The sequence below is a fragment of the Rattus rattus genome, chromosome 18 (assembly GCF_011064425.1).
Source record: "Rattus rattus isolate New Zealand chromosome 18, Rrattus_CSIRO_v1, whole genome shotgun sequence".
Classification (NCBI taxonomy): domain Eukaryota; kingdom Metazoa; phylum Chordata; class Mammalia; order Rodentia; family Muridae; genus Rattus; species Rattus rattus.
This window is the reverse complement of record NC_046171.1, coordinates 23,098,781-23,121,122: the sequence shown is the minus strand read 5'-3', so window position 1 is coordinate 23,121,122 and position 22,342 is coordinate 23,098,781. Positions and strand designations below refer to the sequence as shown.

General features: G+C 43.3%; 1 protein-coding gene across 1 annotated transcript in view; it reads left to right on the top strand.

The window, feature by feature from the left end:
* The window catches only part of Ctnna3 (catenin alpha 3), a 1,495,245-nt gene that overhangs the window by 99,770 nt on the left and 1,373,133 nt on the right, over window positions 1–22,342 (top strand). The window lies entirely within an intron of this gene.

Sequence of the window (22,342 nt, the reverse complement as noted above, 5' to 3'; positions counted from 1 at the left end):
GCCTGGAAAACACGAACAATTCAGGCTTCCTGCTGTCCCACCTGTCAGAGGTGCAGACAGGTCGGGGAGACTTATCGTCTAATGATTGGGGCAGAGATAGCTTGTGTTGATTGCCCTGTGTTCATCTTGCTACCTACCGTTTTCAGTGTGGTCCTGGCTTTTAGGTGGATACTTTAGGGGTTTCTGCACAGGTCCTTTATTCCTTTTAAAGAGGATTCCTGCGGTTTCGTGAAGGTCTAACTACCCTTTGGTAATGACACAAAGAGCTTCTTTGAGGGCTTGGCCACTTGGCTTTTGTGTTTGGTAGGGTATAACCAAGGGGGATTAAAAAAAAACCCACTCAAAGACCAGGAAAAGGGTGTGGACGAACTTGCCAACTTAGGAAAGAGACCCACCAGTATTCAACACTACCATTTGACCTCTAGCTCTGCTTTCTGATCGTTGAAGATGAGGAAAACCTTGATAAATGTGCCAGGTTAAAGGGAAGTACTCTTAACAAGTGCATGCCTTTTGGCTCGCTTGCAGAGTCCCAAGATAATCCCGGAGACAAATCAAACCTTTATACGGTTGCTTAATAAGACCGGTACTGTCCACACCCAGTTTTCATAAGGATACATTCCAAGTGTCCTGGAGCCGACTCTGCCGCAGTGGCTGGCCGTCCTTCCCTGGCAGATTTGGCTGCAGTTCCTGTATGACCACTAGGTGTCAGGGTCGTCAAGCGTTTACTTTGTTGGAAGGCTTGGATCAGCGCAGTCCCTCCGCGGTTTAAATTAGGTTGCATGAAAACTGAGAACTTGCTCAGCGACAGATAGCTGGTGTCTAGAATCATGGCTACATGGATGATCTGTCTGCAGAGAGTGCAGTCGTCTCGCTGTTGCCCGTTCACAAGATCTGGGCCTTTTGTGTATGAGTTTTCAAAGCAGTATTTTCGTTAAACCACATTAAATCCATATGATATGGCTTAGAAATTAGCCCACGAATAGGATTGTGTTCTAGGTTCTTGATCTATCATAGATGTGAAAAAATTCTCTCCAAAATCGAGTATTTAACCTTTCTGTGACCTTATTTCTCTAAGAGCTACATTTGTTTTAGGAAATATTCTAGACTAGGGCAAATTTTGACAATACTTTATACGGAAAAAGAACATGATATGCATTTAAGCGCTTTTTGTTTTTTTTGTTTTTTGTTTTTTAACTACTGCTGGCCTGGGTGTTAGCAGACATAACACAGGGTGTCAGTGTTGGCCAAGACCCACGGTCAATCCCTGGTTTCTGCTCTTCACCACTCACACCTCACTGCACTGCTTTGGCTTTGAGTCGTTTTTTCAGTTCAGTTTTGTTCCCAAGATCGTGTTTTGCATTGATCCCAAGGGGTGTTTTGCATTGGCAGCCAGTCGTCACTCCCCTCTCGCCCGATCCCGTTCTCATTAGCGCGTTTTCGATGATTAGATTCTTACATTAGCTAATTGCAAATGTGGAAGAAAGTAGTACTTCAAGGGAGGGAGGGCAGAGCTCTGGGAGGACGATACTGAGGGCAGGCAAGGAGAGGAGATAGCGAGCACGTGTGAATGTGTGTATGGATACCATCCATGCTGCTCCCTAAGCCACCACGCCGTGGCACATAGTAGGACTAAAACATTTGCCAACGGAGTCACTAAACCTCATAGCCGTACAGTGGAGTCAGTTTTAGTAGTAGCATTTGTAGATGAGACCGTTGAAGAGTTATGTGACTCTCCCATGACCGTGGGGCGGAAGGGAAAAGCTGGATTTCAGGCCTAAGTCAGCCAGACTCCAAAGCAGGAGTCGGCCTGGCTAGGCGGGGCTTTAGGGTCGGAAAGTCAGCTGCTCTCTGACTGGGTGCCATCTGTCTTTTATCTTCCATCCCTGTGCCTTTAAAGCTAAAAAAAAAAAAAAAAAAAAAAAAAAAAAAAAAAGAAAAAGAAAGAAAGAACGAAAGAAATCTGTTAAGCACACAGTACCTTTCCCCCCCTTTTCGTCTTACTGGGAAAGAATCTGAACTCTGTAAAATTGCTAATTCAGCAAGACAGCTTCCTTGCTGTTTGAGCTGGATACAGAGACTTCGTGACTGGTTTTCTGGTCCCATGGTACCCACAGGTCTTTGCTGCAGCAGAATGCAAGAGGCCGGAGGATAGGGTCTGTCGCCTCCTCCTTGGTGGATCTTTCTCAGTCTCAATATCTGGTGCAGTTGTTGGGCACGCCCAGTGAGTTTTGTCTCACTTTGAAATGTAGGTGGGGGGGGGTGGTTGGGGATTTAGCTCAGCGGTAGAGCGCTTGCCTAGCAAGCGCAAGGACCTGGGTTCGGTCCCCAGCTCCGAAAAAAAGAAAAAAGAAAAAAAGAAATACAGGTGGGATTTATGCCTTACGTTCTTGTGCACAAATGCTAACAAATTGTTGTTTGCCTGATTTCAGGTGCTCTCCTTATTTATTTTGTTCCTGTATCCACTTTGGCACAAAGAAAAAACAAAACAAAACAAAAGAAACTACTAACATCACCCAAGCTCTTAAGTTACAGTTGGCAAGTCAATCAATTGTAATAAGTTTTATGGGTTCATTCATTAAATTTTCCTCCCTATGAAATATTTATATGTATTAACCCTCCCGTATCTATCTTTTATAGAGATTTTTATAAGTATACACATTTCTTTAAAAAGTTTAAATGCTACAGAAATTTATTTTACTTGGACGCAGTGACTGTATTTTAATCTTAGTTGAGAGATTTCTTTCTGAACAATAGATTGTTGCGCCTTGCTTTAATTCTTTTTAAAATATTCCTTAAATTTTACTAAGAGAGATATGGAGCATGTTTATGTGCAGGCTGTGGTACATGTGTGAGGTCAGAGGCCGCTTGTAGGGATTGGGTCTCTCCTCTCACCGTGTGGCTTCCTGGGATCTGGCTTGCACCAAGAACACTGAGCTACTAAACCATCTCATGGCCATGGCTTCCTCTTCCAACCTGTCGCTTTTTGAGAAGTCACTGCGTGTCTTAACATGAGCAGGCTTTGGTTGTCCCTTCCTACCGGAGAATGCTCACGCTTGAGTCATATCAGACGAATCCGTGTCTTCCCGCATTCAAAAGGAGTAAAGTTGGAAGAACCATTGATGGACAGAGGAGAGAGAGGCGGCTGGGTTAGAGGAGGGGTGGGCACAAGACGGAGGAAGTGGGTGACCAAGCATCATTAGTGCGAGGATCGGGATGCTCGTTTGTCAGGGTCTGGGAGAAAACCTGTCACTTACCTGTCCAGACTTCATCCTATTGGTACCACATCAACATGGTGACAAGAAGCACTGGCTGTTGCCTGCATCCCAGACGTATGTGTTACCCCAAGCAGTTACAAATCAAGGCATCTCCCCGGGCTTTCAGTTTTTTATGAATAAAGTAAGATTTACTAATTTGGACTATAACTTAGCTTCTTCCTCTCTCCTACCCTTAATACTTACAATAGTGTAATAAAACACGCTTCATTTTCACCAGCTTCTAAGTCCTTTGTTACAAATCAAAGCTGTCATTATTGACTTGAGTATTATACGGGCTAAACACGTTTGTATATTGATGCAAATACATTTGAAGTTAAAACACTGCTCCAGATACATGCCCACATTAAAACACAGCACACACCCTTGATTCTTGTTTCCTTGAACATGCCTGTTATTCTTCCTTTCTGACCTTTATACAAGATTTATATAACTTGGTATTTAGACTATCCAGCCCCTCTCTATTTACCAATTTAACTACTAATCATTCTTTAAAGTCACACTGAAGCCTCGTCTCCTTCCTGGCACCTCATCCAATGTCCTCAGGTCAATATGTAACCTTCATTCTTAGCATTTGCCTGTGAGACTCTAAGGAGTGTCCAGGGTGGGCTGTGTAATCAGCCAGACTTCGAGTGTTTGCACTGCCTTGGGCACTTGACTTCTTTTAAAACTCGAGGAAAACAGTACCAGGCTTGAGCCTGTTTTGAGAAGATACGATAAGGTGTAAAGAAAGTCCTTTAACATTTATAAACAGTTCAGCACAGCATCTAACACACTTAGTATTAATAGCTTTCATAATGTTGTTTAGTGTTAATCTCACGAACCCACTTCTTAGAAGTCTGTAAGGACGCCTTCTCTATTTATACACTTTCCCACTGCATACAGACTTCAGCGCTATCCTAAAAATATAATACGGAGTGATTTTGGATGTGTGTTGTCTGCTGGCTGGCAACTACAGGCACGGAGAGAAAGTAAGATCCCTCAAGAAGGGAGTTAGCACGGGGCTGGGTTCAGTTGGTAAAATGCTTCCTGCGTGGGCATGAGGACCTGAATTCAACCCCAAAGTCCAGCGCTAAGGTGTGTGCCTTTAAGTCAAGTGCTTGGGAAGCAGAGGCTGGAGGATTCCTTAGAGCTTGCCAGGCCGTCTAACCAAATTGTCACCTTCAGGTTCAGTAAGAGTTCCTCCTCCAACAAAGTTAGGCAGAGAGTGATTGAAGAAGATACCCGAAATAGAGGTCGTACTCTGACCTCTTAATGCACACACAAACACATATGCACACACACACACACACACACACACACACACACACACACACACACACACACACACAGAGAATGGGAAGGCAATGGCAACATTTGGTTTCAGTATGCCTGCCTTCACAGTGATTTCTCTTGAGGGACAGAACAATTATAGCCCTCAGTGCTTGTGCTAACACTTTCTTAGGGGATTAGTGTTTTAGACCCAATATTCCAGCCAAACTTCAGTTTGTGTAATAATGCAATTCTTCTAGGTCGTGTGCCTGGCACAAAACGACCCGTTCTCAATGATGATACTCGGGAGTGAGCCGCGCTCTCCTCTTTTTCCAAACTTCAATGCCTTTCAGATGATTAGACAACCAGAAGGAATATAATATTCAGTAGAACTGAGTTTAAAATAAAGTCTTATCAATGAAGGAACTTAGAAATGAATGTCACAAAATTTACTTTGTAAAAATGCCTTCAGCTCTTAGGGTTTCTTAGTTGCTTGTGGTTCCTTGTCCAGGCCCCGACATCGTATACATACAAGTAACAGTATACAGACTGAGCATGCTGTGTTTATGAATGTAGGCAGACATATGTTAATAAAAATAAACAGGTGAATAAAAAAAATAAACAAAATGCTTTCAGGTTAGCTAACAGCCTTCAATTACACAGTAAAATCCTACTTGCTATCTTTTTGTCCTTTCCATGATAACTGTCCAGATGTGGGTGAAAGGTAGCAAACAGTAAGAACCACTGACAGCAAAAGAGAACGTCCACACAGTTTTGGTAAGAGTGTAAATGTGCAGTAATTGTGGAAAACTGTATGGGAGTTCCTTAGAGAGAGAGAGAGAGAGAGAGAGAGAGAGAGAGAGAGAGAGAGAGAGGAAGGAAGGAGGAAGGAAGAAGAAGAGGAGGAGGAGGAGGAAGGACAAGAAGAAGAAGAAGAAGAAGAAGAAGAAGAAGAAGAAGAAGAAGAAGAAGAAGAAGAAGAAGAAGAAGAAGAAGAAGAAGAAGAGGCAGCAGCAGCAGCAGCAGCCAGTAATAATCAATTGTGGAAAACAGTATGGAAGTTCCTTTAAAAAAAAAAGCCAGTAATAATCAACATCAGGCCTGAGTACCGTTGATCTTTGTGATGAAAGTAAGGACTTCAATTCCACTTACAGATTCAAGAAAAGACCCAGGTAGCACAGCCATTAAACTTTCTCAGAGGTTGAGGGTTCCAAGCATGATAACAGGGGCAGGAGCGTCACCAACTGTCCTGTTTAAGTGTGAAAGATGTGAGCTACAATAACTACTGGCCTGGTAAGCTGTGCCTACTAGTGTGGTAGTGGCATGGACATTAGGAGAGTAACCAATGCTTTCTGATTAAATTTTCTGTTAACTGGACCAGACTCCATGGCCAGGTAGGTCCTAGGAAAGAACCCAATACTACGATTCTGCTAAATTGATTTAATAACAAATTACTCTCGAAGCGCTTTTCTTTGTACCCACAGATCATAGAGTCTCTCAACCCTCATCAGCGAAGATTCTTTTTGCAGCAGATGGTGATTAACACAGAGACCCCATGGCCAACGTGCAGAGAATAGTATCCTGTGGCATGCTCGGCTTTAAGAAGCCGGTATAATCAGGATTACTATCCAGTCACAGATGAGAGGGCAGGCAATTGTAAGGGCCAGGCGTAGTGGACAGCTGCAGCATCACATTGTTTGCTGGATGTGATGGGGCCAGCGCACACAGACGCAGAGTGGCTGTGACTGAATGCACAGTCAAGACAGACAAAATCCCACCATAGATGAGGCCTCCCTCATGAAATCTCATGAAATCTCAGCCCTCGCCGAGGACCTGTTGTTAACTGATGGCCACCGGGAAGGCGAGTCAGTTTTCTCGAGGGATGAGGTTCTTGAGAGACTGCCCACACTCCAGGAGATAGTCCTACATTCATGCACACACACAGATGTCGCTAAGTGGACTCCATCCGTCTAAGGACAAAGTGCAGGATATTGGAAGAAGAAAGAGGAAGAGAGGATGGGGGTCAAATCTCAAACAATAAAAATGTGACTAATAAGCCGAAAATGTAAGAAATAAAAAATTCAAAAAAATAAATAAAAAGATAGAACCACCATGTGATGTGACCCAGACACTCAACTTCTGGGTGTATGCCCAAAGGGAATGAAGCTAGAGTCTCAAAGAGACAATGGCATTACTACTAGCAGCCAAGATGTGGAAGCAACCCAAGTGTTTCAAGTGGGGGCATGAATAAAGGAAGCAAGTGGTATGTCACAGGCAGAAGCTGTCTCCCTCTCCCCCTCCCTCTCCCCCACCTCTACCTCCCGCCGCACTCCCCGTGTGTGTAGGTCATGGATAAAGAAAGAGACAGTGGAATGGGAGGGAGAGCTCTTGAGAGGGAAGCAGAGTATGAAGTAGATACAACAAGAAAACAGAAGGGATAAGAAGCAAGACAGGTCAGAAAGGGGGGTTGGCGGAAACCACAATGAAGGCAAAGCCAAGCCACATATTTGTATGAGAGTCCTGTACAGGAACTCATATGTTGTATACTAACTTAAAGAAACACTGGAAAAGAAAACATGGCACATAATCCCCAGACAAAACATTCTTTTTCTTTAAAGAAGGAAATCCTTTTGTTTGTAATAATATGAACGAACTGGGAGGGCTTTAGGTGAAATAATCTAAGAACGAGAGAGAATGTGTTATTTTATTTATGGGTGGAATCAAGGCAAGTCAGAGGGTGTATTTTAGTCAGGGTTTCTATTCCTGCACAAACATCATGACCAAGGAGCAAGCTGGGGAGGAAAGAGTTTATTCAGCTTACACTTCCACATTGCTGTTCCTCACCAAAGGAAGTCAGGACTGGAACTCACTCACACAGGTCAGGAAGCAGGAGTTGATGCAGAGGCCATGGAGGGGTATTACTTACTGGCTTGCCTCCCCTGGCTTGCTCAGCTTGCTCTCTTATAGAACCCAAGACCACCAGCCCAGGACTGATACCACCCACAATGGGCTGGGTCCTCCCCACTTGATCATTAGTTGAGAAAATGCCTTACAGCTGGGTCTCATGGAGGCATTTCCTCAACTGAGGCTTTCTCTGTGATAACTCCAGCTTGTGTCAAGTTGACACACAAAACCAGCCAGTACAGGGTGGAATCTAAGCAAGTCAGAGGGTGGGATCCAGAGTTAAGGGAATGCCAGAACGAGAGGATTCCAGTCAAAGGACATAAGCTTCCAGCTTTAATATGAGTGGATTCTAGGACTTCGATGTGCAGCATGGTGGAGCTTAGCATAGCCATCTGCTTATAGCAATCCCTTTATATTTATCTAATAAGCGCACTATATAAATATGCCAGGTATAGGATAATCTCACAATTACCCTTTAGAACACCTTGAATGTACTCAATCTTTGTTGACTACAAATAAAAATTAAAAAGGAGAAAAATTGCAGATGGGTAAGGACTAACCACAGAGAATATAATACCAGCTGACCCTTGAATTTAAGAACTGAGGATATAAGACTCCATAAAGCTGAGCTTGTGGTTAGCATATAGCAAAGAGGAAGATGTAAGGCTCCAGCCACATAAAGATATATGAAGAGACAGGAGTCAGGTGCCTCCGTCCCGGGTGGCGGGAGTGTCGCCTACTGAACAATGGAAGGCAGATGGAGCCCTCATTCGAGCTCTCAAGAAAGTGGAGGTTGCACACATTTTATTGCAGACTTTTGAAGATAAGCATCCATCTGCAGTTGCCGAGGTGCAGTCTAAGGAAAAGTGGCGTTAGAAACTGGGGGATGGGAGGCACAGAGCTTCCAAGGAATCCATAAGCAGGAGATTCACATCAATGACCGTTGTTACATGAAATATGCTAATTGCTCGCTTGGGAGAAAATCCTTCCTTTCTCATTCTGTAATGATTTCAGCTCCCTTGAAAGATTCCTGATTAAATTATTCCTTTTAAGAGTAAGTGGGCCAAAGACTGCTACATTAAAATATTCATGTCTGTCTCAGATGGCATTCTGTTTCTTATTTACCAAGTCAAGTAAAGCGATTATTTATGACACTTATAAATCTGCTTCTGAAGATCTCCAAGCAGTTCAGATATCATGGAAGGACTCATTACAAGCCATATAAAGTGTTGACTGTTACAGCGGCATGGCATGCCAAGACTCCATCCGCCCCCGCCCCCCCATGTTTCATTCTCCCGGACGCATAGCTTAGTGATGTGCACACTGGAAAGGAGATGTTATTATACATGTATATTTTTAAAAAAAACTCTCCTCCCCTTTATGTAAACACATGGGAGGTACCCAACCCCCCCACTCCTGGGTACAGACACAGAAGAGTTACGCACACACAGAGATAGATGGACGTTGTGCTCACTGCTGTAGCATTTATAACAAGATATGGGGCTAGCCTGGAGGTCTAGCAACAGATAACAGAGAAAGGAATCGTGGCTTATATACAACAGCATTTTGCCCACCCATAAAGAAGAATCAAATAATGTTATTTGAAGTAAAATGTATACATCCTCATATACAAATATACACGTATACACACACACACACACACATAAACACATGTACACGCACAGGGATGCATTGATTATTAAAGGTTATTCCAAGTCAGCAGATTCTGAGTTATTTATGTTCCTTAGTCCAACTTATTGCTGTAGCCACCCAACCATTCTCACTACTCCATAAACTACAGATCTTTTACGGGGGTAATTTCCTTTTCTTTAGTTAAAATCTGAAGAAAATTATGAGCCCTCTCCTTAAAAAATGAATGTTCAAAATGACTCTCCATCTAAAATTTGGTTTCTGCTTTGGTAGTTAACACTCAGGACAAGTGGGCCTCTTCTATTAAATTCATAAGTAAAACCGAGAGACAGATTTTCAGTCAAAGGCTTGCTGTTCTGTTCCTGTCCGCTGTCTTCAGAGCTCAGTTTATTGCTGTCTCTTTGATCACTTAGGTGGGAGGCTGTTGATCAGAGCACATTCCAGCTGATTCTCATGCACCAGAAAAGATTTATTAAATTTTTTTACAAGGTTGTTTATTGTATGATAACTTGCCTTGTGAGCAGCTTATGGCTACTTTATAGTGGGGAATGTTTATTGAAATAGTTAAGGCTTTGTTATGGGTTGTTTTAAAATTTACTAGGCTGACAGAAATATCAGAGGTGGTAAAGCATTTCAGCCTTAAGTGTGGTAGCTACTTGTGCATGTCTTAGAGTCACCAAGTCTGTAAGATTGCGGATGAGAGCTGAGGTGGACGGAACCAAATCCTAGGACAGTTAACAGTGAAAACAGCTTGGCCATCTCTTTCGAAGCTACCTTACTATTAGCATAGACCAGTTGTACAAGGTGATAGGTTTCACTGATATTTCATACCTGTACCCAATGTACAGGTGAAAGGATGTCTTGCTAAGGCAGACCGAGGAAAGACTGTTTTCCTGAAACAGACACGGGTGAAAGAACGTTTTAAAACAGAAGACACGTGAAAGGATGCTTGATGAAGAACTATAAATATGACCCCTCAGACAGTGGGAGACAAGCACTGAGCATTGGTTTGGTTTGCTCTGCCTCCCAATTCTTCACTATAGACTCACATGTATTGGCTCACCTTACACAGCATTGTTGAGCTCAACTTGTGGTAATGTTGCCATTGAGAGAAACTCTCCCAAAAACTGCTTGGAAGGTTCCTGAGGCAGCTTGTCACTTCTGTGACCTCGCCTCAGGCTGGTTGGTGAGCCTAGTGGTTTTTTCAGGATTAACTACAGCTGCCTGTTGTCTGCCTGCTGAAAGGACTGGACTGTAGTTACTGAGTTGTATTTGGTGTTTGCTATGGGACTGAACTGCTGCCCCAGATCCAGTTCCCTGCTGAACAAGTCCACGTCCCCGCTATCCTAATAACTTTTCTCTTCCACTTCCTCTGCTGGGGGGTGGGCTAGAAGAACCTAAAGGTAGGTTGCAAAAAATTTATGTCTACACCTTATGTTTTATTTTTCAAGCTTAATAAAATAAGTCAATAATTAAAATTGAACCATTTCAAACTGGCGATGTGATGCTTTGGCACAAATACAGCGAGAATGGCTAACAACATAAAGCTAATTAATGTCAGAAGTTATTCCTCTGTGGCTGGAGCCTTTTGGTCAACATCTCATTCCCCTTCTTCTTTTTCTTCTGGTCATGACAACTGCTCTTCTACTCTCTGTTTCTGTGTGTCCCATGTTCTTAGATTCCACGTACAGATAAAGCTGGGAAACATTTGACTCTCACTGTCTGGCTTCCATTTTGTATGGAATATACCATGCTTTCTTTATATGTTCCTTTGTCAGAGGCCTCTTCTGTGTTTACCAGGTCTTGGCTCTTGCAGAGAGAGCTGCAACGTGCATAGGAGTTACCTACCTCATTCAGATCATTAAGACAGGGACTGGAGAAATGGCTCAGCAGTCAATAGCCCTGGCTACTCTTACAGAGGATCCAGGTTCGGTTCCTATTACCTACATGGTGACTTATAGTCATCCATAACTCCAGTTTCAGGATCTGGATCCTCTTCTGGTCTCTTCAGTCAGCAGACATGAATACGGTACAGCTCTCATACACACATGTGGGCAAAATACTCTTACACACAAAATAAATGCTAAAAAACCATTAAGATAGCAGTTTAATTTCCCTGGATATATATACCCATGAGTGGAACTGCTAGACCACATTGAGTTTTATCTTCATATTTTTGAGGACATTCCATGCTGTTTTTCACAAGAGCTGTACTAATTTACATCCCCTCCAATGTATAAGCATTGATTTTCCTATCGACCCGTTAGAACATTTATAATATTTAAATGTTTTCGTTATAGCAATCTCAATAAGTAGGGGTCATAATGTGTTTGTGGCTTTGGGTGCCTGATGATGAGTGTTATTGAGCACCATTTTGAGTACCCACTGGACAACTTCATTCTTCCTGGGAAGATGTCTGTGCAGGTCACTTCCGAACTGACTGATTTGGTTATGTTGCTGTTGATCCATCCGAGTTCTTTGTGTATTTGCTCTCTGTTGTGGGTTGTATTAACGATAGCCATTCTGACTTGAATGAGATAGGATCTCAAAGTAGGTTTAACTTGCATTTTATTACAGTTAAGGATGTTGGATATTTCCCCAAATGTTTACTCACCATTTGCATTTCTTCTCTTGAGAACCATTTCATTTTTAACTATTAGCTGGTTCCTTTTGGCATTTGGTTTAAAAAAAGTTTTCTCCTAACCTCGTTCTTCCATGGATTGGTAAGGAACATTACTGCACTTCCCCCCTCAGCCCACTGTTAAAAGTTGGAGTTCATGTTCTATAATATCTAGTGACATTAAACGTGCTCATCCCACATTTTCTTCTAATTTGTGGTACTCCAATACTTCTTGGATGCACCGTCTTCTCACTCGACTTGAGATCACGTCACCATCATCATCACCATGTTTAATTGTGTTATCAAATGCCCCGTGTCTCTTCTTTACCTCTATTAAAATGTTAACTTTCCCCCTAGTTTGCTGTAGCTGAATCTTCCAGTGATAATGAGTTCAAGCTACTGCCGACCTCCATGAAGGTGCAGTGTTTGTAGGCCCAGAGTAATTCACCCTGCAAATACAGAGATTCTCAAAGTATCCTTCAACCTTATACAAAGTGTCTGTGGATTTTCCAGCTTTCTGTTGGGATGTTGCTTAGATAGATCCATAACTCCTTCACAGGCCAAGGTCATTTCCCTGGGTGGGGTATCCCAGTTTTCACAACAAATATTTACATAACATATCCACTACACTTTCTTCTTTCTTTTTTTTCTTTTTTTAAATTTAAATTATTATTTTTTTACTGATTCACTTTACATTCTGTTCATTCCCCCCATCATCCCCTCCCATAATCCTTTTCCCCTCTCTCCCCCACTTCTCCTCTGAGCGGGTGACCCCTCCCCCTCCCATATACCTTTCTCCTGGCACTTGAAGTCTCTTCCAGGCTAGGCACATCCTCTCCCACTGAGGCCAGACAAGGCAGCCCAGATAGAAGAACATACAGGTAACAGCCTTTGTGACAACCCCTGCTCCAGTTGTTTGGGACCCACATGAAAACCAAGCTTCACATCTGCTGCACGTGTGCGGGAGGCCTAGCCCAGGCTCTGGTAGCTGCGTTGTTTCTGGTCTTCAGTGAGGGAGAAATGACTCTCAATGCTACTTTGTAGACTTGCCTTTGGAAAGCTGTTTACCTGAGAGGTGTTTCACCAGATTCGTGTGCCTCACCTCCCGGTCTCCCCACATGTCAGCTTTTCATTGGTAACATCTGTCAGCTCCCCCAAAACCTCTTCAATTTGATATCAAAGGCACTGTGCTGGCTTAGTTTTATGTCAATTTAACAGAAGATGAGAGTCCCTGAGGAGGAGGAAGCCTCAACTGAGAAAATAATCTCCATAAGATCAGGCGCCAGGCAAGCAGGTAAGGCATCTTTTAAAATTAGTGATCAGTGGGGGAGGGACTCGCCCACTGTGGGTGGGGCTGCTCCTGAGAAGGTGGTCCTGGTTTCCTATAAGAAAGCAGGCTTGAGCAAGCTGTGGGGAACCAGCAGACAAGAGCACCCTCCACAGCCTCTGTATCAGCCCCTGCCTCAGGTTCCTGCCCTGTTGGAGTTTCTGCCCCGACTTACTCGGAGGATGAACAGCAATGAGGAAGCACAAGCCAAACAAAACTTTTCCTTCCGGAGTTGCTTTTGGTCACGGTGCTTCATGAAAGCAACAGAAACTGTAAGACATGGAGAGGATCTCCTTGGTCTTCAGTTCCTATATGTGCCTTTTGAATTCTTTCTGTATCTGAAGATTAATCACTGTCAGTTGTGTAATTGGCAAATATTTTCTCTCATTCTGTCCGCCGATTGTTCCTTTTGCTGAGCTGAAGCTTTATAATTTCCTTGCCAAATCTTCTTCTTCTTCTTCTTCTTCTTCTTCTTCTTCTTCTTCTTCTTCTTCTTCTTCTTCTTCTTCTTCTTCTTCTTCTTCTTCTTCTTCTTCTTCTTCTTCTTCTTCTTCTTCTCCTTCTCCTTCTCCTTCTCCTTCTCCTCTCCCTCTCCTCTCCCTCTCCTCCCTCTCCCTCTCCCTCTCCCTCTCCCCCTCCCTCTCCCTCTCCCTCTCCCTCTCCCTCTCCCCTCCTCTCCCTCCTCCCCTCCCCATCCTCTCCCCTCCCCTTCCCCTTCCCCCCCCCCCCTCCCCCTCCCCATCCCCCCTCTTCCTTTTCCTCTTCTTCTCCTCCTCCGTCTCCCTCTCCCTCCCCCTCCCCCCTCTCCCTGTTCATAATCATCATCATCATCATCATCATCATCATCATCATCATCATCAGAAATTTACTTCCTATACTTATATCTTGAAGTGGTCTGCCTACGTTTTTTTCTAGCAGTTTCAGATTTTACATTAAGGTCTTTGATCCATTTTGAATCGATTTTCCTGCAGGGTGAGCAACACGGACTTAATTTCATTTAATTCTTCTACTCCTGGCTCTCTAGTTTCCCCCAGCATTTATTATTATTATTATTATTATTATTATTATTATTATTATTGTATTTTCGGACAGCTTTCCGTTTTGAGTTTATTCTTGCTGACTGAGGATAGAACTCAGGTTCTCATGTGCACTAGCTACACATTCTACCAACTGAGCTTAGCCCCAGCCCACCCAATGGATAGTTTGACACTTTGTGGACCTCTAGGTGGCTCTAGCACAGCCCCGCCCCCAGCTCCCTGCCTCAGGTGAGGCTTCCTCTTGGAATAGCTGGGTAGTTCTAGGTTTCAGCTTTGTTGATTGGTGCGCATGCGCAGGCACGCAGGCACGCAGGCACGCACGCACTTGTATTTATTTACCTTTGTCACTGAATGTTCTATTTCTACCACTATCCTGGCCGTTCTTCTTCTTCTTTTTTTAATTGTCAATGACTCCCAGTTCTTGTCGGAGTATATTTGTGACCACGTAGCTGCATTGCTTCAGTTCAATTTTTTTATTCTTATGGCTGCCGGATGTCATAGCTTCTCTGTAGTGGAAAGAGATTACTTTCTGCCATTTAGAAGCTGAGCAGAGCTACCTTCTGTCTTCCCCGCTGGAGCTGTTCTGGCAGCACGTGATATCTCAGAATGGTTATCCTTTCTCCTTCCAGACAGAAGGGATAGCCCGTCAGAGAATGACCCCCCTCCCCCCCAAGTACCTGCTTCACAGCGCCCAGCACGTCTGCCATCTGCTCTCTTGTTTGGTGGTAGTTCACACCTAGAGACCTTCTTCCTCTTTCATTTGTGGTCCAGAGTGGGCCAGGTGGGGAGTAGGGTCGTGGTTTCCCCCTCCCCTGCTCCCCTATTTAGGATGCTAAGTCAGAGTCTGTTGTTTGATTATATATCTAACCTTTTAGATTTCCACAATTTATCATTTTCCACTTTTCTGTGGTTACCGTGATCCCCATCCCTTGCCTGTCTGTCCTTCTCACCTCCATGATTCTGTGAGACTCATGGAGATGCAGGAGAGTGTCATTTGTCTCCATTCTGCTCTTACCTATCTGAAGACTTAAACAGGCTCCACCGGGCGTTTCTTATAATAAAGAGAGACACTTAACCCTTATTTCTGATTTGAGAATCCCTCATTTTTTTTCCTCCATTGTTTTGGCTAAGATTTCCAGAATTACATTGAATAGAAGCAATAAGACTAGACATCTTTGTTTCGTTCCTAATTTTGGAGGAACAACTTTCAATTCTTAACCCCTAAGTGAAACATTGTACACTTGCGATGTCTGTCTGTTATTAGGTTGAAATATGTTTTTTCCCCATATCTAGTTTTTTTTCCTTGAGAAATTTATCCTTATGGAAGATTTTCTTTCCAATGATATTAGATTTTTCTACATGGACTGAGAAGTTCCTTTGGGTCTGTCTTGTACTCTGTAACGAAGTATATCATGTTCATTAATTCACATATGTCAAATTATCCTTTCATCCCAGGGACAAACCCAACAGACCACGGCCGGTGGTCCTTTCTGGTGCAGGTGAGGCGAGCCTGTTACCATTGTGTTGAGCTTTGTACCCAAGTTTATTAAAGACAACCGACATGCAGTGTTCTTTTCCTATAGCATCCTCACCTGGCTTTCATATCAGGATTATGCTGGCCTTATAAAATTAGTTTGAAGGTGGTCACTCCCTTCCAGTCTTTTGGAAGGATTTGCTAAGGATGGACATTAGCTCCTTCTTAAGTGATTTCTAGATTGGGAAGTGAGCCACTGGGCCCAAGGCTTTCCTTTGATAGAGACTCTGTTGTTGCTTCTGTCGCTATCACTGTCTCCTTCTCCTCCTCCTCCAGACAGGGTCTCAGCATTCACCCTGGCCCTTCCGGAACTCACTGTGTACACCAGGTTGGCCTCACCCTCAGAGGGACCCTGCCGGTTTGTGGCTCCTGAGATTACAAGATGTGTCACTGAGACTGGCTTTTCTCTTTAATCTTCCTATTTATTATTAATCTGTTCAGATTTTCTTTGTCTTCATGGTTATTTTTATATATCAGTCTCAGTAGGTTGCATCTAGCTAGAAATGCATCTATTTCTTTTGGATGCTCTAACTTACTGGCACATTCATAGCTGTCTCTTCTGAACCTTTGAATGTCTGTGGAGAAAATTGTTTCTTTTCTTCTATCATTTTTTATCTTTTTTTGCAGTATAGCTAAAAGTTTGTCATTTTTATTTATCCTTTTAGTTCTAGTTTTGAAACTTATGTTTCATGTGAAAGAACAGAGTATATTTTTGTAGACTATATTTCAGCAGCTGTAGAAACTGTCTTTCGTGTCCTACTTTGTTACAAGTGAAGGAGAGCAGACTGAATGTAAGAACAGTTCAAAGGGATGAAGAAGAGGGAAAAGAAAAGGAGGAGGAATAGATAAAAAGGAAAGAAGAAAAATAAGAAGAAAAGAAGAAAAGAAGGAAAAGAAAAAAGAGCGAAAGGAAGGAGGAGGAGGAGGAAGAGGAGGAAGAGGAGGAGGAAGAAGAGGAAGAGGAGGAGGAAGAGGAGGAGGAAGAGGAGGAAGTCATTCTTAGCCCCAGATTGTCCACTTTGAGTTGGCCAAGCTGACAGGAGCACCTAATATTCCCTCAGCAGCTTTCATTCTAAGGAATAAATCTGAGTCACCTGCTTACCACATAACTAAAGACAACCATCTCCACTGTATGAAACTAATTCGGCCAGGTGTGCATCTCCCCCTGTGTGCACCCTTGGAGGGACATCACAGTGATCTCCGCTGTGTCCTTGTCAGGTGAAAACATTACTGCTGCCGTCTCGGCTTTTGGTGTTTGGTAGCCCTAGGACCGTGTCTACCGTGCTACTGGCTGGATTTCAGGAGGAGGAGGATTAGGGCCGCTTGGATGAGGCCAGAGTTCTGAAAGCAGACTTTAAACACGTGCACAGCCTTGCAGCCTTCTGCCGATGGCCAGAGGGCTGATTTAATATGTAAGAGAAGTTCAGTTTGTTTCTTTATTTTTTTAAAAAAAATCATACTAATTTTTTGGTCTCTATGATACATTTGGACAGCTTTAAGCTTGCTGCTTTAGAGGAAACCAGTCAGCCCTTATATTGTGTTCTCCAAACATGTTCTGCTGTAGAAACACTTATTCCTGAAACACACTCAGGTGAGGAGAAATACGGAGGGCCTCCCGGGTGTGTTCCACTCAGTGGGGCAGAAGGTTTACACAGATTCGGTTTCCCTTTCCCAGACTCTGGTTCCCAACAGCAACAAAATAAATCAATGTCATCAATATTTTTCAGAGTCAGAATTACATTTAAGATTGGGCATCTTAGCATTTTTATAAGTGGCTGCTCTTCTATGCCAAGTGGCAGCATTCGCTGATTAAATAAGCTATACCGAGTGGAATATTTTTAGCGTCATTTACTGTATCACGATATTCAGTACCCACCTGTAATGCACATTGCATTTTTCTTCATATTTTTATGAGTCTAATTTTTCATCTCTTTTTTTGGGGGGGGGTGTCTGTAAGCATCCAGAGTTAACATATGCTAATATCATCAATATAAACACAGCCCCTAATATTATAGCCTCTGGTAGCATCGCGGTTCAGTATTTATCATCTACTCCATTATAAAGCCTTTGTTCCAAAAGAGCCGTATGGGCCTATTAGACAGGTCTGCAATTACATAGGTAATGGACTGTAGCTGCCTCACACAGCACCGGCAGATGACCTGTGGCAGAGCGCTGTGCAGCACGTGGATGGGAAGTACTTAGATTGCAGGATGAAGCTGTTTACATTACTTTCAACTTTTTTGTCCTTTGTTTGCTTTCAAATGTAAATTGCCTATTTCGTTCTGACTTGTTAGCTTAATGAAGGAGTTATAGATTCATAGTCCTCTGTAATCAACTATTTTGGCCATTCTTTTTTTCAACTTTCATGTGAGCCGTCAACAATAATTGCGATCCTTTTGGCGGTTTCAGTAATGAGCATGTCAGCATCAAGGGAACAGGGACAAAGATGTATACTGTCACCTTCAGTGGCCTCAGGAGGCGCCCCTAACATCGGGACTGCAACTTAGGCAAACTGATGCAGAGAATTTCAGGATTAGCCACTGTGAAACAGAGTTGATTGAGGTTTTATTAAAAACAGAAAGATGCTCGAAAAATGTATAAAACCATACTTCAGAGCATGGGTGGGTTCTGAAGAACGCAGTCACAGTTTATTAAAGACCACTTACAGTTCTTATTATTTTATGTGTATGGGTGTTTTGTCTATGTGTGTCTGTGCACTATGCATAGTGCAGTACCCATGGAGGCCAGAAGAGGGCGTCAGATCCTTTGTGACTAGAGACCGTTGCGAGCTGCCATGTGGGTGCTGAGAATCAAGTCTGGGTCCTCTGGAAGACCACCAGTGCTCGTAACCACTGAACCATCTCTCCAGCCTTGACATTTATAGATTTTAAACTATAAGGGTGTCTTAGTTTGGGTCTCCAGTGCTGTGAAGAAACAGCACGACGAAAGCAACACTTATAAGGGCAAACATTTAATTCAATTAAATTTCAGAGGTTTAGTCCATTACCATCATGGGAGAAAGCACGACAGCGTGCAGGCAGACACGGGGCTAGAGGAGCCAAGCGTTCTACACCTTGATCAGAAGGCAGCCAGGAGAAGACTGGCCTCCTCAAGTTAGGAGGAAGCTCTCTTCTGCAATGGGTGGAGCCTGAGCATAGGAAGAGGCCTTCAAAGCCCACCCCCACAGTGACGCACTTCCTCCAACAAGGCCACACCCTTTAACAGTACCACTCGCTCTGGGCCAAGAATATCCAAACCACTACAAAGGGTTAAGGGGATAAAATGATGTTAGAAAAGGTAATACATACCCAAGTGCGGGTATAGTCTCCTTAGGGGAGAGTCACAAGCAACGATCTTCATATTAACCATTGCTACCACTTGGGTGTTTCTTAGGTTACATCGCAGAAAACCTTGCTAAGAAACTTTGTTCCTTTCTCTCTCTTTTGGTAAATAACCTGGGTGGAGCTACAATCTGATCAGGTAAAAGCAGGAGGCACGAGGGCTGTGTAAGGAGGTCAGTGTAAATGGGGTTTCTGGTGAGGGTCCTAAGAGGTTCCAGGTCTGCCACTGGGGAAAGGAAAGGCCTAGAGCTGTTATTCGTGCTGGAGTGCTTCTTGCTGGGATGGTGAGAGGCTCAAACCAGACTCCCCAGTTAGGATCTTCTTCATTTTCCCATGTCCCCATAACGTCCTGTCTTCCTATCTGTCTAAACCACATGTGAATTTGGAGAAATTAAATATAGAAAGCAATCCAACTTTTTGGAGTCTCTTTTCATCTACCATCTCCTCCTACCTACTCGCCTTCCCCTTTCTCTCTTCTTTCCTCTCCTCTTGTTGATCAAATGTGGCCTTATTCGTGCGAGACAAGTGCTATACCACAGCGGTTCCTGGGAATATCAGAGAGTGATGTATGCGGGAACACGCACCAAGCTCTTAGAGTAGACTCAAAAGCCAGTAATGACTTAGAACAACACAGGTAATTGTTCTTTTTAATTATGTAGATTATATTCTTTTTTAAAATGTATTTTGGTGTTAAAGCATTCATTTTGGGAGTTGCTAAACAGAAAATGGTACTTCCATTTCAGAATAATAAAAAAGTAGTTAAGGTAGACACATAGTTTATGGAGGATGAGTTGTATGTTATCTTGAACTTCTCTCAAGAGTCTATTAGAAGAATTATAGGCACTGGAAATGATATATAACGGTAATCAATTAGAACTGTGGTTAGTGTCCTTGAGACCTCTCATTGTGAACTTATTCCAAAATTGATGGAATTAGGGTGGGGCTAAAAGTTTATTGTTTGATTGTTGAGTGCACGGGGCACAGAGGGCATCCGCACATACGAACTCTTGGCAATTATGACAGCAGACAGCATTTACAACCCGAGAAGTAACAAGATGTAAAGTCATGGGGGTGTAGACAGGGGATGTGGGTTTAAAGAAGAGTTGTGGGCAAATGATAAGCATCCAGGAGAGGAAGAGCCAGTTTTCCTTAAGGACACAGCTTCTGGTGCTACCACCATACACACACACACACACCCACATACACACCCACACCCACATACACACCCACACCCACATACACACCCACACCCACATACACACACACACCCACATACACACACACACACCCATACACATACACACACACACACCCACATACACACACACACCCACACCCACACCCACACCCACACCCACACCCACACCATTTGTTTATGTCTGTGTGTGTGTGTGTGTGTGTGTGTGTGTTTGTGTGTGTGGTGGTGATGTCATGTGCCATGGTGCCTGCGTGTAGGTAAGAGGACAAATTGTTTTTTCCTCTCATTGTAGTTTCTGGAGATCCAATCAAAGGCTGTCAGGTTCAAAAGAAAGCACCTTTCCCTGCTGAGCTATGTAACTGGAGCTCCTTCCTTCTTAATGTGGGTCCAGGGGATTGAACTCAGGTCCTTCTGTTTGTGAGGCAGATAGTTTACTCACTGAGCCACCTCCCTAGCCCTGACGTTTTCTTTTTTTGAGACTTGTTAGGCAGCTCAGGCACACCTTGGACTCAGGACCCTCTTATCCCAGTTCAGAATTACAGGTGTGCACCGTCACATGGCTCGAACTACAGCCATTTCATTCCTAACCATCCACATGAATGTCCCCCTTACCCCAGTTCTACAACAGGTTCGAGAAGGTTCCTCTGGGCCCAGGATGGAACAAATAGTGGTATGAGAGCTTCCTGTTAAAGTAAACTCAGACTACCCGGCAGTCGTTTGGGATGTTTGTACTTGCTTTTTTTTTTTTTTTATTAAAGCAAGTGCATTAAAAATAATAAGATGGTGTATTAAATCATAACAAGGCTTTGACTTGGAGCTGGCCTTCAGTAAAGGCAGAAAGTACTTTATTATTTTGAGAACCACTTTTCTCCCAAGCACCAACACAAGCAATATATTCATGAATAAAATCCCACCAGTGTGTGAGCCAGTCTGGCGAAAATGAAAAGGCACACATAAATTGTCCCCCAGCAAGATGAAAGCTGTGTTCTTTATGCACGGAAACCATTTTCTATCAGAATTACAAAGACAGCCAGTTTACGGAAAGAACATGGAGTTTTCCCATTCTGTAAAAATACTTTCCACTAATGTGCTCTGATGTAGAGTCACATTCACTTTGACAAGGAAAACTTAAGTGACCATTGCCTGTATCACAACAGAGGGATTTCTACGCATGTCGCCTTTGTCATTGTTTGTCAACTTCACAGAACCTAGGATCACCAAGGGATGGAATCTCAGTGAGGTGTTGCCTCGATCAGGTTGGTCTGCTGGCATGCCTGTGAGAGATTTTCCTCCCCTTAATTAGGTCAACCAAAGTGTGAAGCAGCAGCCCACCATGGGTGGTGCCATTCCCTAGGTTTGCAACTGCACAACAGGTAGTCAGTGAGTAGAGTAGTAAGTGTGTTGACACCCATTCTCTTCTTGCTCTTGACTGTGGATGGGACTGGTTTCCTTCAGTTCCCATTGCCTTGACCCCCAGTGATGCCTGGTAAACAGAAATTGTTAGCTAAAGAAGCTATTTTGCTTTTAAGTATTTGCTATAAGTCAGCCATTTTATCACAGTCACAGAGACAAAACTAGGGCACCTGTAAGTTTTCATCCTCTGGCAACCGATAGAGAAGTGGAGATGTGAGGAGGCACTGTCTTCTGCAGAGTCTTTGGCAGCAAAGCTATCTCATTCTGAGGACTTCTGAGTACCTGCTCTTCAAGCTGTAAATAGGTCTTTAACTTATTTAACAGTACATGATGCATCTGTGTCCTGAGCCATGAACTGATGAATGAAAACAGGTTACTTTTTGACAGGACTATGGGTCCCTGTCCCGCTCTGTCAATCCATTCCCTCTTTCTTCTAAGAGAAACCAAAACCCACACTCCTGATGCTCACTCAGACTATGGCATTATTTAACAATAATGTCAGGCAAGGGTGCAGAGTGATTACAGAGGGAGAGCTAGTAGCCCCAGCAGGGAACTAGAGTACTCTAGAGGGTTAGCATGGCTATTTACTGATGAGGATCATCAAGAAGGGAAATTGGCAGAGCTAGATTTCTGGGTAACATGATAATCAAAAAAAGATAATTTCCTAGAATCAAAATGCAAAATTTTGTGGCAGATTTCACTTTGAGATATTAATCATATTCTTTATTTTTCTTTCTCCTTTTAAAATATCTTCTCCCACACTGGGTCACCCACTCTGGAGGAAAGTTTTAAGTC